The sequence below is a fragment of the Vipera ursinii genome, assembly GCF_947247035.1.
Source record: "Vipera ursinii genome assembly, chromosome: 1".
NCBI classification, from domain to species: domain Eukaryota; kingdom Metazoa; phylum Chordata; class Lepidosauria; order Squamata; family Viperidae; genus Vipera; species Vipera ursinii.
The window spans coordinates 302,577,374-302,592,073 of NC_139512.1; the positions used below are offsets into that span (position 1 = coordinate 302,577,374).

Genomic DNA, 14,700 nt, shown 5'->3' on the forward strand with positions numbered 1-14,700 from the left:
AGCTTGTAGGATTTTAAGCATGACTTTACTAGCATGAGAAATGAGTGCAATGGTGCGATAGTTTGAACATTCTTTGGCACTGCCCTTCTTTGGAATTGGGATGTAAACTGATCTTTTCCAATCCTGTGGCCACTGTTGAGTTTTCCAAATTTGCTGGCAGATTGAGTGTAGCACTTTTACTGCACTGTCTTTTAAGATTTTGAACAGCTCAGCTGGAATACTGTCACCTCCACTAGCTTTGTTGTTGCTCAGCTTTTCTAAGGCCCACTTCACTTCACATTCTAGGATGTCTGGCTCGAGGTCAGTGACCACCTCATTGTGATTATCTGGGACGTTAATCTCATTCTTGTATAGTTCTTCTGTGTAATTTTGCCACCTCTTCTTAATCTCTTCTGCCTCTGTTAGGTCCCTGCCATTTTGGTCCTTTATCATGCCCATTTTTGCATTAAACGTTCCCTTCATCTCTCCAATTTTCTTGAAAAGATCTCTGGTCCTCCCTATTCTATTGTTTTCTTCTATTTCTTTGCACTGTTCATTTAAGAAGGCATTCTTATCTCTTCTAGCTATTCTCTGGAATTCTGCATTCAATTGGGCATATCTATGTTTTTCTCCCTTGCCTTTCGCTTCCCTCCTTTCCTCAGCTATTTGCAAAGCTTCCTCAGACAGCCATTTTGCTTTCTTGCATTTCTTTTTTCTTTGGGATGGTTTTGGTTGCTACCTGTTGTACAATGTCGCGAACCTCTGTCCATAGTTCTTCAGGCACTCTGTCTATCAGATCTAATTCCTTAAATCTATTTGTCACCTCTACTGTATATTCAACAGGGATATGATTTAATTCATACCTGACTGGCCTAGTGCTTTTCCCTACTTTCTTCAGTTTAAGCCTAAACTTTGCAAGGAGAAGCTCATGGTCTGAGCCACAGTCAGCTCCTGGTCTTGTTTTTACTGACTGTATGGAGCTTCTCCATCTTTGGCTGCAGAGCATATAGTCAATCTGATTTCTGTGTTGACCGTCTGGTGATGTCCATGTGTAGAGCCGTCTCTTGGGTTGTTGGAAAAGAGTGTTTGCTATGACCATCGTATTCTCTTGACAAAATTCTATCAGTCTGTGCCCTGCTTCATTTTGTACTCCAAGGCCAAACTTGCCTGTTATTCCGCTTATCTTTTGGCTTCCTACTTTAGCATTCCAATCCCCCATGATGATAAGGACATCATTTTTGGGTGTTAGTTCTATAAGGTGCTGTAGGGCTTCATAGAACCGGTCAATTTCATCCTCTTCAGCACTGGTGGTTGGGGCATAGACTTGGACTACTGTGATATTGAATGGTTTGCCTTGGATTCGAACTGAGATCATTCTGTCATTTTGAGGATTGTATCCTAGTATTGCTTTTCCTACTCTTTTATTAACTATGAAGGCTACTCCATTTCTTCTGAGGGATTCTTGTCCGCAGTAGTATACCTGATGGTCATCTGAATTAAATTCACCCATTCCTGTCCATTTTAGTTCGCTGATACCTAAGATGTCGATGTTCAGTCTTGTCATCTCTTGTTTCACCACGTCCAGCTTTCCTTGATTCATGGATCTTACATTCCAGGTTCCTATGGAGAAAAAATCTTTACAGCATCGGACTTTCCTTTCACCACCAGACACATCCACAGCTGAGCGTCCTTTCGGCTTTGGCCCAGTCGCTTCATTCTTTCTGGCGCTACTAGTACTATCCCTCTGCTCTTCCCCAGTAGCATATTGGACACCTTCCGACCTGAGGGGCTCATCTTCCAGCGTCATATCGTTTTGCCTTTTGGTACTCTCCATAGGGTTTTCATGGCAAAGATACTGGAGTGGGTTGCCATTTCCTTCTCCAGTGGATCACGTTTTGTCAGAACTCTCGGCTATGACCTGTCCGTCTTGGGTGGCCCTGCACGGCATAGCTCATAGCTTCATTGAATTACGCAAGCCCCTTCGCCACGACAAGGCAGTAATCCATGAAGGGGTAGATTACCTTGCTAGGCCCCAAACATGGGACAAATCTTTATTTCCTTTAATTCTTTGTTAGCAATCTAAAATTTACACACACACACACACACACATATATTTATACATACAGTATATATATGTAAATTTTAGATAGCTAACAAAGAATTAAAGAATTAAATGTATATATATATATATATATACACACACACACACACACACACACACACATACACACACACACACACAGAGAGAGAGAGAGAGAGAGAGAGAGAGAGAGAGTATGTATTTGTGTATGTGTTTGAGAGAGAGACAAAGATATATTGTATATACTGTATATGTATGTCTGTGTCTGAGGGACCACTAAGATTGGAGCAACTAAAAACCCAGCAAAAAAATAAACAAAGACAGTCCCCTGCAATGACTAATTTTTCATCTCTCACATTTGGGATTAATGGTCCCTTCTCCTGTCAGCGCTGATGGACCTCATTGTTTATTACATGCACTGCAACACAGCACCTGGTTTTAGTTTAGATCCCAGGATGCTGAAAAAGCCACATGCTATTTTAGCAGCCAACTTAAGCTGTAGGAAACCTCCAATGCTGGGTTTGGTTAGGAAGGAAAAGATTTGACTCATGCCTCAAGATGTACTAGAACAGATCTAGGTCTGGAAGCAATTCAGGATGTTAAATTGAGATCAGACAGATAAAGCTAGATTTGTACAGTGCAAAATTAAAGACAAATTCCTTCTGGCATCTTCCCAAATAAACTGCTCCCACAATGATGTAGGTCCAGAAAGGGAAGCATGTAGTTTTCTCTCATTTCTTTAGAAACACATACAATGGCTAGTCCAGAGCCATTCACGAGGTTTAGTGATGTGAGATGTGAATAAATTTGCTGCAATATTTTCAAAATACATTTACAGTATAAAGCCAGAAGCTTACTAGAGAGGATGGTACAGTTTACTCCAGATGTTGCTGAACTTCTGTTCCCAGTTATTCTATTATAAGTAAATCTGGAAGTTGTTATTCAACATCTGGAGGGCCATGAGTGCCCCACTTAGCTTTACAGTTAGTGTTCAAATGAATATAGTACAGCCTACTTGTCTATAGTGCTAGAGAAGACTCCTGCGAGTTCCTTGGACTGCAAGGCAATCAAACCGGTCAGTCCTAGAGGAGATCAACCCTGACTGCTCTTTAGAAGGCCAGATCCTGAAGCTAAAACTCAAATACTTTGGCCACCTAATGAGAAGGAAGGACTCACTGGAGAAGAGCCTAATGCTGGGAAAGATTGAGGGCAAGAGAAGAAGGGGACGACAGAGAATGAGGTGGCTGGATGGAGTCACTGAAGCATTAGGCGTGAGCTTAAATGGACTCCAGAAGATGGTAGAGGACAGGAAGGCCTGGAGGAACATTGTCCATAGGGTCGCGATGGGTCAGACATGACTTCGCAACTAACAACAAAAACAATAACTTGTCTTTGATTCTAGAACAAGGACCTTAGTATTTTTCAAAAGTTTAGCATTTTCAGTACCAATGGGCCCTCGCCAATTGATGAACAGAGACTGTAGGGGCTGTAATTATACACTGCTGAAGGACATTAAGTTGCCTACTCCTTCCTTAAAAATATATATTTGGAAATACCCATTTTAATTCAGGTGGACCTTATTTGTCACAGTAGCAAAATAGTGTCTACTGAAGCTACTTTTCCACATGAAAGCAATTTTATATTATGGGTCACGAAATTAACTTTGCTTGCCAGTTAGTCAAAGATACGTATAAGCCGATGATTAGGCCACTATAACAGTTGTAATTACAATACTGTAACAACAGCAATAAAATCATTCAATGATTAATAGCGAAAAAACCCAAACTTTAAAAAAAATCATTTAATAGGGACTGCCTTCCATACATACTACCTGTGTGTCAGTGTGCATTTAATGCTTTTTAATAACTTTTGTGATAGTCCTGTCATTGAAAAAAATGCAACTTCAGTCTTGCTCTTCAACAAAAGAACAGCCATTTAGCTCTGTGTTTTATTAAAAAGGTATTGACTGCCACTATTTGAAAATGTTTCTTTTTTTTTTTAGAAAAAAAAATCAGGACCCAGCTAAGACTAATGCTTCCTGGAGGCATTTTTGGCATGCTGTGATATAAATCCTTTGTACATGTGGCCAAAAAGAATAACATCTTGTTGCATTGTGCAAAAAGAAAACACTTCTCCTTCCTATATTCATATTTCCAATGTATATAAGCAGATGGCTGAATAAAGACAAAAGACTTCCCTTGGAACAAAAGAATGAAACCCACCTATCAAGGGCACAACTTCAGAGGAACAAGATCAAATCACGTGTGCGCTTTCCCACTCATTCAAAACAAATTTTGCTTATAACATTTCCCTCCTAAAAAAAAAACAAAACCCACTGATACTATTGTGTAGTGGGTCCGACGCAAGGAAGAGACGCCAGCCGGAGTACGTGTTCAGCTCTTTATTGGAAGGGGGGGTAGCGTACTGAGGGAATGAGGGTTACCTGGCCTCCTTAAATACCTAGCCAGGTAAGCGGACAGCCAATGGGGTTGGCCCTAGGTTTCCTGCCGAAACTGGGTTTCCCGCCAAAACCGTTCAGGCCAGCGCCCTCTGGTGGCTGTTGCTATGCAGGTGCCTGCATACATAACATACAGTATTTCTCCTTTCTGCTGCATGCTCATATTGTTGTGTTTACCTCAGGCCACTTTATTTTTAGCTGGAGATGAGAATTGTCATTAATGTTTAAATGGGTGATGGCACTGCTAGTGAGATGGTGCTGCCAAAGTTCTCAATTACCTTTCTTCAGAAGATAAATGTGTCCAACTTCATAAGATTCAACTACAAGACAAATTGAGCAGCATAAGGGAAGCCTTTAGGTGTATATAATAGCTAAGCTAAGAGTTCCATAAGCTGAAGAAAGATACATTGTAGAGTAGAAACTACAACTCTGATGAATCTTGGAAATTCTTGGACATTGGATTGGAGTTAACAGCTACAGGAGTTCAAGATGTTATTGCAAGTTATCCTTCTCCAGGATAGTTACTTTCAAATACTATTGTAATAAGTAATAGAGTGCATCATTTTCGAAAGGCAGGCACCATACTGAGCAAGATTAAATATAACTGCTTTACTGAAACATTTCATTTTTACTGTCTGCTATTAGCTTCATAACTGATCTGAGGTCGGGAAGACCGATCTAAGTGTTTGACCAGACACACCAAGAAGCTATTTTGAGAAACTTTTATTTTATCTGCCTCCTAATTTAAGTGGACATTTATCATCTGGCTGAACAGTGTTGTAGTTACCACAATGCTGCGATAGTAGTTAACAGTTACTTTTTAGTTTGTTTGTATGTAACATCCAATAAATTGTCAAAAATTGACAAAGGTATTTCAAATGTATGGTGGAAATGTAAATGTAGAGAATGAATTTTTTTAACCATCTTTGGAAAGCAAAGAAATACTGAGGCAAGATTCATATTTTAATACAGAACATTCTTAAAGTAAATATAAGAATTAGACCAGAGATCTTTCTTTTAGGCTTAATGGACAAAGAACTTGGGGGAAAAAAACCTTTGTTGACAGCAACAAAAATGCTTTATGCACAAAAATGGAAAGAAACTTTAATTCCCACAATAGATGAATGGCTGGAAAAACGGATGGAACTAGTAGAGATGGTTAAATTAACTGCTTTAATCAAGGAAAATAATACATCTAACTTTAATTCCACTTGGAAACTGCTTCTGGATTTTGCACTTGAGATGGAAAAAAATGAAAGGCTGACTTTGAGTTTTGCTGATTAGATAAGCTTGTTGTTGTTATAGAAATGGCTAAGTATGTAAAAATAAAAAGACGGGGCTGTAATATTACGTTATTCTACTGCACTAAAAAGTGTAAGGAAATCAATGCTTTTCTTTTTTTCCTCTTTACCCTACACTTCTTTACCCTACCTCCCCCAGTTTCCCACTATTTTATACTTTGATAAGTTTAATAAAATATTAATTAAAAAGATTGTTCTTTTACAGTATTTGTTCTGAACCATTGTACTGTTGTTCAATAAATAGTAAAGTGAAACTACAGGTAGTCCTTGTTTAACAGCTACAGTATGTCGGACAACAACTGCTCACAGTTAGGATGGTGATGAAAAGTAGCTTTGGAACAAATCCTTGAATTTAGGACCTTCACAGGTCTTCAAGAAAAGGATAGTTGAAGTATAGGTAGTCCTCAACTTATCACCACAATTGGGAATACAATTTCCATCATAGGTTGTTGACTGTTGCAGTTGCCAAGTCATTGTGTGACCAGACCGATTTTATGGCCATTTTAATCTGGTCATAAGTCAACTCATAAGTGTGTATCCAGCTTAATCAGTGGCATTTTTTGCTGGAAACCAGAAAAAAAGCACTGCAAATTGCACTTATGCGACCACAGGATACTGCAAGCAGTCATAAATGCAAGCCAGTTGCCAAGAGCCCAAGTTTGCAATCATGTGACCATGGAGACAGAGCGGTTATAAGTTTGAATTTAGGTCATAATTGATTTTTTCAGAGGCCATCATTAATTCAAATTATCATTAAGCAAACAGTCATAAGTTGAGGTCTACCTGTAAGTTTATAATCACAGTCGCAGTTTTACTACTTTGCTTAATGATCAAGTTGTCAGTCGCAAATTGTGGTTGCTAAGCAAGGACTACTTGTAAGTGGCATTCATGATAGCTTCAGTGTAGTAACAGCCATCTTGGTTATATTATAGATTTTTTCATACTGAACTGTTTCATTTCATAAAACAAAGTTTCTCTCCCGAAGTCCATATATTTGAAGTTAAAACTGTTTACACCAAATAATTCCTTTAAGATTTGTGCATAAATTCCCAGTCTATCATATCCTTCCTTTGGCCAAATACTGAACATTCTTTTCTTGCCCTAGCTGTTGTCTTTGGCTATAAGAATCAATGTTTCCATTTTAAATAAAGTCCCTGAGTCTTTAATAGAGCATATCCAGTTTTTGAATAAACATTAGCTTTTTATCAAAACAGCTGTTTTTAGTCACTGTAATATAAGCTTAATCAGATGGAATTAGTTAATGATTGGTGTGTGTGTGTGTGTGTGTTGTATATGCATAGAGAAGCTTAAAGCTGCATTGCTGTTCTATTGCTGAAATATGAATATAACCAACTTATTTAAAATGGAGGTTTGCTCCAAATTAAAATCATTCAAGAAAAGTAAAATGTTAGGTTAATATCATACACACTCTGTATATAATGATTTGACTTTATAAGATGCAACCTATATTATCATTGTAGGGGTGGGCGAAGGAAGCAAGAGTGAAAGGTGCATTGTCACTTGTGACACAAACTCCATCTTGTATATACTTGCATGTGATGTTAAGCAAGTACATAATCATGATCTCACAACATACATGTCATTATAGTTAGCTGTGGTTGCCTTTATGACTAGTCAGGCTCCAGCATCATACTATTTGAATGCCATGAGAATTATTATTATTAGTACCTAGCTTTTATTATTTTTACAAATAACTCAAGGCGGCAAAAATTTAAGTTCCTCTGACATATCTAAGTTTGGGTTTCAAGAGTTTCAGCTTTGCTACAGTAGCACATGGTTTAAGCCTCCCAGAGTTAAATCTAAGAGGTGATCCAGGATGATTACAAAGCCCTGACTGTAGAGATTTTGCTTTTACTGTACTTGCTTGTCTTTTCAGTCATTGCCATGTTTTCGAGTGTTCCTGTGACTTTGGGTCTACATCCATCTTGGCCTCTCAATCCAAGTTTGCTGCTCTGTCCCTTGTTTGTGCTTGTCTTTTGGGATTATGCATTCACTTTTGACTTAATTGTCCAAATACTTCCTTATATTCACAAAAATTAAACATTCAAAAGTCATCTAAAATGTATTAAGAAACATCTGTTAACTCCAAGATAATATATCTTTGAGCAATTGGTGATACGCTATTGACCAAATATAAGGGCTTCATGTACAGTGGAATGCACAATATGATTCCTTTGGCCTTAAGCTTAGGAAGAATTCATATAGGATTGATGTGTGGTAACCTTAACAGATGTCTCTGCTTACTCCTGTAGATCTCATCAATATTCATTATCTCCTTCCCCTTTGGAGATTTGAATGAGAGTAAAGAAGCTGAACCTCTTATAGATGAAATACAAACACTGATGGTTGGGAAATTTGTTGATGCTCTATACTAGCTTACTTGGGATGAGATTTAAAAATCCTTCTGGAAAAAAATTGGTGTGGAAGTGCTCCTGGTTTCAGCAGTATCTTTATGTATCAAATAATATAAATGGTTAGGAATGACTTTTACTAGCTTTTGCTAGTTGCATACTAATGGCCTGATTAGAAGAGAATTTGTTTTCAGTTGCTATGATCTATTTTCACATTATGCTTTACTGAGATAAGCTATAGTAGCACAGCAGCTAGGTTCACACATCACAATATAGCTCAATACAATTTGCTTGTTTTGGTTTAGAATGTGTGTTAAACTATCCTTCATAGTTTAGGGTTCTATGAGAGCAATATCTTGTCAGGTTCAGAAAGCATAATATAATCCCAAAGTCCTGCCTTAGCACAATGTATGAATCTAACCCCTCTATATAAAGCTGTCTAGAAAAACAAACTGGCAGCTACATTTAATATAAAATGCAGTTGTATCATGATGCCTGTCCTCGATCAATTATGCTGTTTATTATCTCTTTTTTAATATTCACTTTAAAATACTAGAGATGACCTTTATTGCCATACAAGGGCACCTGAATGGGGTAATGAAAACTGTTATTCAAAACATCTTGAGAATGTTTTATTTGTATTTACTTATTTAGCTTTATATGCTACTTGATTACATTTGTAGTTTTATTAAAAAGATTAAATATGTGTAGAATACTCACGTGTCACACCAAGAAACAACAAAAACTTATCAGAAAAACACTTCCCACCCCGCACAGATGGAATTGCCACTACTATCAGCTCTAAAGGCCTCTTGAACCCTAAAAGTGGAGGTGATTGACAGAAGTGACTATCCCCGTTGTTGGTAAGATCTTTCCTTCCTAGGAATAGGTACCTCCCTTCCAGATATTATAAGGCACACAGATAGTATCAGGAATGTTTTAGCCTCCACCCCGCTAAACATCTTTGTTACTCTTCTCTGCAACTTTTTCTTAAGAGTCTCAACATCTTTTTTGTAACATGGTGACTAAAACTGGATGCAGTGTTCCAAATGCGGTTTTACCAAAGCAGTATAAAGTGGTACTAATACTTCACGTAATCTAGATTCTATCCCCGTTGATGCATTCTAAAACTGCACTGGCTTTTTTGGCAGTTGCAGCACAGTGCTGGCCCATGTGGTTGTCCACTAGGACTCTTAGTTACTACTGTTGAGCCAGGTACCACTTATTGTATACCTGTGCATTTGTCTTTTCTTGCCCAAGTATAAAATCTTACTTTTCCCACTGCTGAATTGCATTTGTTGGATAGGGCCCAGTACTCAAGTCTGTAAATATCCTTCTGGATCTTGAGCCTATCTTGAGCCTAAAGTGTTGATTATTCCCCCCAGTTTGGTGTCGTCAGCAAATTTGATGAGTTCCCTTTCTATTCCCTCATCTAAATAATTTACAAAGATGTTGAAGAGTACTGGGTCTAGGATAGAACCTTTGAATACTTCACTGCTTACTTCCCTCCATATACACGTAGTTCCATTAAGGACTACAGGTTGAGTGTGGTTGGTCAGCTAATTGCAAAACCATCTGGTGGTGATACTGTCAACCCACACGCCTTATAAAGAAGTAGGTTGCATTTGTCAAATGCCTTACTGAAGTCCAAGTATACTATGTCCACAGCATTTCGCTGGCCCACTAATGTAGTCATTTTGTAAAGAATGTAATAAAGTTTGTCTGGCAAACCCATGTAGTCTTCTAGTAATAGCTTTGCTTGGTTTCTAAGTGTTTCTAATTGGATAAGAATGAGGGTGTCAATCAGTGTAAATTACCATAGGTAGAAACATAAATCAGCCAATACTTCCCATGTCACTTATGCAATGAAATACTTCTTTCTCTTTTAAGGATTATGCAAAAAGTAGAATAGTAAAGTGTGGTGTATTGTGATTGAATTCTTTCAGCAGAGCCTAAAATTCAGTACTCAAAAGGACCCACGCACATCACAGTGCAATTCTGTAACCGCAGTGAAAGAAGCTCGACCTTGTTTAGCCTCAGCGTACTACGTTGGAACACAATACTGGATAGATCAGAGGCAGGCAACCTCGGCTCTTTTATGACTCATGGACTTCAACTCCCAGAATTCCTGAGTCAGCTACGCTGACTCAGGAATTCTGGGAGTTGAAGTCCATGAGTCATAAAAGAGCCGAGGTTGCCTACCCTTGGGATAGATGCACCAATGCCTAAATCAGGCTTTCTCAATTGAGAGTCTTTTGAAATGCGGCACGCTAAAATCCCCCACTGTGCTCCCATCAGTGGCAGTTGCTGTAATCCAAAGCCATCTAAACGGGCTCCAGATTGGAGAAACCGGATCTTAAACCTCCGCCCTGGGAAAAATACTGTCCCGTTTCGAATACGGGTACAGATAGGGTCAGCACCAGGCGTGCCCACGCCAATCTCACCCGCGCTTCAAACCCCCCCCCCCCCAAGTAATATCCCCGGGTACAGCCGCTCGCCTCTGAACCTCAGCTCAGGCTACCCGAAATGCAACGCGCTCGGCGTCGAGCGTTGTATTTCGGGCAATCCAAAATGGCGGGCGGCACGGGTTGAGCGGAGCCGGGTGTCGGCTCGGCTTCAATTTGGAAGCGCCGCAGCCTACTCTCTCTCTCTCTCTCTCTTTCTTCCTGGAAAGTCGTCGGTGAGGAAGCCGGCGGTGAGGGATAAGGAGGGCAGGCGGTCGGGTGTCGTCGACACGGGGGTTCCCCTCGGCTCCACCTCTGCCCGCCCACGCGCCCACCCCACCGCTCCGCCGCGCTCGAGGGTGTAGCGGTGAAAAAGCCGATCTTTTGAAAGGAAGGAGAAAAGGCGGGAGCTGCTTGATAGACAGGCAAGGATCCAGGGCCGCGGCAGGAATAGGCCTGCTGGTAGTTAATTAAACCTGAGCTACGTTCGTAGTCCGTTAATAAAAGGTAGGCGAGGTCCTCGAGGGAGGCTCTTTCCTTTTCTTCGGTGTAGCGATGGCTGTGGAGATCTGGGGGAAGTGTGGGATTTTGACAAGTAGAGAGCCCTGCTCAAAAGATAAGACTTTTCCATCGCAGTGGTATATATTTATTAATCATTGTGGCGAGATGTTATTTTAGGCCAGGGGTCTTCAAACTTGGCCCTTTTATGACTTGTGGACTTCAACTCCCAGAATTCCTCAGCCAGCTTTGCTGGCTGAGGAATTCTGGGAGTTGAAGTCCACAAGTCATAAAAGGGCCAAGTTTGAAGACCCCTGTTTTAGGCTCGTCGGAGAAGGAACTGAATAGAATTGTAGGAATCCGAAGGAAGAGGATCTGGTCTTCGTTGCAATAACAGAGAGTAATGTGGCATTTTCTTTTGACTGTTGCAGAACGTCATACGCTTAAAACGCTCAGCAGATTTCTACCGATTTCTGGCCCAATTCGTTGATGAAAGTACCACTGCTGTACCGCTGTTAATAAAATCAGGCAGGTGGAAGATAGCTTAGGTGTTTTAAATCATCGCATTGAATGGCAGTGTCTTCTGGATCCACTCCTGGAAGTCCTGAAACTCTTGTAGCCAATTGGAAGCTCAGTGTGCTGACTCCTCAAAGCTCTCTGGGAGAAGAGCCAGGTGAAATGAACCCCTTTAAAAAAAGGTGCATTTGGGCTGTGAGACCTTACTTCACAGAGTAGTAGTAGCCAGAACAATGAATTTTTTTGCTTTATGAAATTATTTGCCCGGATAAATATTATTTTCCTGTAAAGTATCAGATTCTTGTTTTTTATTGGATTGGGTATGTTTTTAGATACTTAGGGATGTTGCTTTTCTCTGAATGTCTTTGGAATGTTGTTTTTCTGTGGATGTGTATCCCTCTACAAGAGATTGGACAGCCATTTGTCTGAAATGGTATGGGGTAGGCAACCTTGGCTCTTTTATGACTCATGGACTTCAACTCCCAGAATTCCTGAGCCAGCTGGCTCAGGAATTCTGGGAGTTGAAGTCCATGAGTCATAAAAGAGCCAAGGTTGCCTACCCCTGGTATAGGGCTTCCTGAGCAGCCCTGAGTCACTTTGAAATCAGACAGGACCAAAAGGCAATCAATATAAGTAGTCCTTGTGTTACAACCATAATTGAGTCTGGCAATTACTGTTGTAAGTTGGGACAGTTGTACCATTTGACCAGATCCAATTTTATTACATTTTTCATGGCAAATGAAGCAAATATGGCAGTTGTTAAATAAACCCATTGTTTGCTGTGGTGTGTTTTTGCTGGAAACAGGAAGTAAACATCAGTTTCCAACAAAGCCATCATAAATAGCAGTCATGTGACTGTACAATATTGCAAATGTCAGTAAATACAGACTGGTTGCTTAGTGCCCAAAATGTGGCTATGTGATTGTAAAGAGAACCACATTGGAACTTCAAAATCAGGTTGTAAATAGCTTTTGGGGGTGTCTGTCATAATTTTGATTGGTCCTAAATAAAAGTGTAAATGATTCATCAGCCTTGCCTAATTATCCTTATAGGAAGGAACTAGAGTAGAGGTCCCCACGTATTGTGGCCACCAGGGACCGGTTCCGTGGAGAGAGGTTTTTCCACAGGCCAGAGGGTGCGTGGTTTTGTGTGTTGCCTGCATCCCGTGGATGGGGCTTTGCTTGTTTGTGCGGCCCAGTTGCATGGACCAGGGGTTGGGGGCCACTGAACTAGAGTATAGGCTTAGGATTGTACACCAATATTTTTCATGCCAAGGATCCTGGGCTTAATCCCTAAGCAATGTTTGCACTGATTGGGAGATGACCAGACTGGGTAAAAGTGTTTGAGATATTTTGTAATTGAAGGTTTTCTGTTGCATTTGTCCCAGATTTCTTGCCTTGTGTGTATATTGTTTCTGCATTGGCCTTAAATGTCCTGCCTTCAAGATGTTTAAATAACACTTTTATTTCAGTGTTAGATGCCTGTGTTTCAAGTATATGAAGCCTTTTATATGAAGAGCTATTCACTTGTTAGGATTCTTTGTGGAGAAAATGCTCAAGTTTGAGAACAATGAGCATCATACAGGCAGCACTATAATAGAGATAAAAAAGTAATCTATGGTGCTGGTTATGTTGTCAATTAAGCTTTTCTTACTATTATTCAAAATACTGCTGCAAAATAATTTCTTCAGTAATACCCATTCTAACAAAATAAATGTATGGAATCGGTTTCCTAATATATTCTTGCATGTTCTTTATATTTGTGGATTGAAGAAATTTTTAAAGCAAATTTGGGAAATGCGAGTAGAACAAAAGGAATTTGGGAATGCCCAGTCCATGAGCACAAATCTTCTTGCATAATATTTGGTATAATCCTTAACTTACTGCAAAGATCTTTAAAGAAATGGAAAATATTCTGAGAGAGAGGCAATAGTTTTTAATCTATGAAGAAATCTAGCTAATTTGTTTTTCTTTTATTTTATTCTTCAGAAGTGTATCATTCTTGCAGTCAGAATCAGAGGAAAGACTGAGATGTATTTTTGGCCCTGTCTTCTGTCAAATCCCATCCTCTATTTGTTGCGGCCCTATACATGTCTCATTCAAGTACAAATTGGGTTTGACTCTCTTTAGATTTTTTCAGGTCAAACAGGGTTGTGTAGCTGTTCTCACCTATGGTGGTGGCCTGGCTCTGATTGTTCAATTTCTTTGAACTTTTTTGGAATATTAAAAATTGGGTTTCTATGTTGTGCAGAGAATATAAATAAGTAGGGAACTCTCCCTGTTGCAGTAGTGAATTTTTCAGTGTGGACAGCAGTGGGAATTCTAGCACACAATGGAGCCAGTAGGTCGGGTGTCAAACTGGTGGCCCACAGGCCGGATGCGTCACGCACAGGCCACGCCCACCCTGTCTCCGCAAAGGCAAAAAAGTCATGATATGTCACATGACACGATCGAGTTTGACACTCGTGCAGTAGTTTGATCTCTCTTCTCTCTTGTGCATGTGTTTTTAGGGAACAATAGATGCTTGTTCCCAGCCACCAGTTATTTCTTGCTCAAACAGCAGAGTTGAAGATTTGTTAGCTTTTTTAATAGGTGGCGTTTTCAGTATTGGTTTTAAGCGATATAAAAGTGATTGTCTTTACAATATTTGTAATCAAAATGATTATTTTCAGTCCTATGATTGCATCATCTAGTGTTGGAACCTTTTCTTATCCAAATAAATCTACCCCCATAAACTTATTTAACAAATAGGTGGCTTCTTGGAGGATACCGATTGGCACAATAGCTATTCTTTATATTGAGTCTGATCAGGGGAATGGATCCTGAAAAATCTGTAGATTGTTTTTACATATTAAATATTCCTCTGACATGTTTATGTAAATATAACTAAACTGAAGTTTTGTCAAATATTGCTTCTAAACCAATTCATTAATAATTAGCAAACAATTGTACTAGTTGAATTTTAATTGTTATTAACTTGATGTATATGATGTTATTATATCACATGACATGCCAAGCCAGAAATTGCGCCTTCTTCCTGCATATTGTCCAAT

General features: G+C 39.5%; 1 protein-coding gene across 6 annotated transcripts in view; it reads left to right on the plus strand.

The window, feature by feature from the left end:
* The first annotated feature begins 10,903 nt into the window (after window positions 1–10,903).
* Window positions 10,904–14,700, plus strand: part of LCLAT1 (lysocardiolipin acyltransferase 1) — a 77,089-nt gene continuing 73,292 nt past the window's right edge. For 3 of the 6 annotated variants that reach the window (XM_083348267.1, XM_083348265.1, XM_083348266.1), the window contains exon 1: window positions 10,904–11,141. The gene's annotated coding sequence lies outside the window, so the exon portion shown is untranslated. The remainder of the gene's footprint in view (window positions 11,142–14,700) is intronic. The other 3 variants (XM_083348271.1, XM_083348270.1, XM_083348269.1) reach the window with 3 other exon arrangements.